The sequence below is a fragment of the Acanthochromis polyacanthus genome, chromosome 6 (genome assembly GCF_021347895.1).
Source record: "Acanthochromis polyacanthus isolate Apoly-LR-REF ecotype Palm Island chromosome 6, KAUST_Apoly_ChrSc, whole genome shotgun sequence".
In the NCBI taxonomy this organism is placed as follows: Eukaryota; Metazoa; Chordata; class Actinopteri; family Pomacentridae; genus Acanthochromis; species Acanthochromis polyacanthus.
Window position 1 is genome coordinate 13,056,597 of NC_067118.1, and position 2,565 is coordinate 13,059,161.

The following is a 2,565-nucleotide window of genomic DNA, read 5'->3' on the forward strand; positions in this document are numbered from 1 at the left end:
ACAATTTTGTCCACGTGTGTAATAGAAGCACATTTCAATAATATGTCTGCTGCAGTAGTGAAGTTTATCTACCTAGATTGGTGTAACAGTAAATAAACAACAATATATGCTACTGATGTTTCTGACTAAAATCTGCTTGAAAAGCACAACTGCTTATCTGTCAAAATGTGTGTAACAAAAGTGTGCACTGAACACTGAATAAAGTCTCTGTAGATTATAGACAAAATTTGCATCTCTCATCACAAATTTCTGTTTATTCACCCAAAGTGCATGAGTAAAATACAAAACAGGTGAAGTACTAAAAAAGATTTATCTTCTAGAAAAGGCAGTCGTCAACAATGCAGTTTAATTCTGGGACAGTTGCTCCAGCACCAACACCATGGGTCCCATCAGTGCAACCAAGGTTTTCATTCATCTTCTGGATGTTCTGGAGAATGGCAGAGGTCACGTCTTGGTGTCTTCCGATCTGTTCCAAGAACCGTTCCTCTGACCTCTCCAGATACTGCAGAGGATCCACAGCAGCTTCCTGGTTCCCTTTTCCTGCATAAAAGCACCAAAAAGTACTAGTTGTCAGTAATTATTTTCTATTTTCATAAACACAGTTAACTTAAAGTAAATGTTCTATTTTGTGATTTTAGGATGGGTCAAAAGATAACATACTGATCATGTTGATGTCTGCATAGTCTAAACAGATCTTACTTGATTTGGTCTGTAGAGAGGAGGACAGCGTGGAGGAGCTGCAGGACGGAACCAGTAAGCTGCGGACTCGTGCTCCTGGTAAGTGGACCTCATCATCCAAGGCCGACAACTAAATAAAATGAACAAGACATGCTGTTGATAGCATCTGTAATACATATGATTTTATCCATTAACTGATTTATTGCTTTGTCCATACAATGTTAGAAAGTGTTACAAATAATACCTGTAATAATTTCCAACAGTGATAAATGCCTTGTTTTATTTTACAACAAAAAACACCAAAAGCATCTGTGTATAAGAAATCAGTGGCATTGGATTTCCACATCTGCAAAGCTCGAAAATCACACATCAGAATTTTACCTTGAAATTATGAAAATAGCTGCAGATTACCAGTACTCTTTACTTCATTGTGTTAACTTGATCATTTGAATCAGTTTTTTTAGACTTGTATTACTGATACGAAACATAATCAACACATAAATTAAAATGTGTTCGCAAAGAGTTCACTGGTTCTTCAAGGGAAATTTCAATGATAACCATATAGTTCAGTAATATGAATAATGGGTCATTGTGTAACAGCGTGGGAGGTTCTGAATACAGGTCTTGGACTGAAATATTGCTGCTGCTTTCCTCCGGTTTTATAAGGAGTTGTTTTATTAGCTTGTTAGCTTACCAGCGGCTAACTGGCTGGCCAAACAATAGTTTCAAAGCCAACCTCTAATCAGTGATCCGGTGTCCGGACCGCGTTAGCTGGCGGAACGTTCATAATACTGATGTGGGACTGTTGTAGCGAGCGTATTCATAGTAGGATAACAGCAGGATGTTGGAGAAATAAAACTTACCATTATCAGGATCGCTGGTCTGCATGGCAGACTCTTAGCGCATCGCACTGCTTGAATGTCTGTGTATTTCAGGCCGATTTCAAAATAAAACTCAATAAAATTCTCGTCCGGGTCAGTGTCCTTCATTGTCGCTTCGCCATACCGGACATGTCCCTTCCGGGGCTCGGTCGGAAAAAAAGATTTGATATATATATAATGAAAGTTGATATATATATAATGAAAGTCGATTATATATATATAATGAAAGTTGATATATATATAATGAAAGTCGAATATATATATAATGAAAGTTGATATATATATAATGAAAGTTTGATATATATATATATATATATATATATCAATGAAAGTTGATATATATATATATATATCAACTTTCATTATATATATATCAACTTTCATTATATATATATCGACTTCATTATATATATATCAACTTTCATTATATATATATCTAGTTTCATTATATATATATCAACTTTCATTATATATTATATATAATATATATCGACTTTCATTATATATATAATTTCCTAAACAGGCATGCCATATATATATATATATATAATATATAATATATGGCATGCCGTTTAGGAAATTATATATATAATGAAAGTCGATATATATATAATGAAACTTGATATAATATAATGAAAGTCGATATATATATAATGAAACTTGATATATATATAATGAAATTTGATATATATATAATGAAAGTCGATATATATATAATGAACTTGATATATAAATAATGAAAGTCGATATATATAATGAACTTGATATATATATAATGAAAGTCGAATATATATATAATGAAAACTTGATATATATATAATATGAACTTGATATATATATAATGAAAGTCGTATATATATAATGAAACTTGATATATATATATAATGAAAGTTGATATATATATAATGAAAGTTGATATATATATAATGAAACTTGATATATATATATAATGAAAGTCGATATATATATAATGAAGTTGATATATATATATAATGAAAGTTGATAT

General features: G+C 31.2%; 1 long non-coding RNA gene across 1 annotated transcript; it reads right to left on the bottom strand.

Moving 5' to 3' along the window:
• Positions 1-234: 234 nt before the first annotated feature.
• LOC127534379 (uncharacterized) lies at positions 235-1,657 on the bottom strand. The gene is made up of 3 exons (XR_007942483.1): positions 1,542-1,657; positions 700-808; positions 235-540 (listed from the first exon to the last, which is right to left on the bottom strand). It is a non-coding gene; the product is annotated as an uncharacterized LOC127534379 (long non-coding RNA).
• Positions 1,658-2,565: the final 908 nt, after the last annotated feature.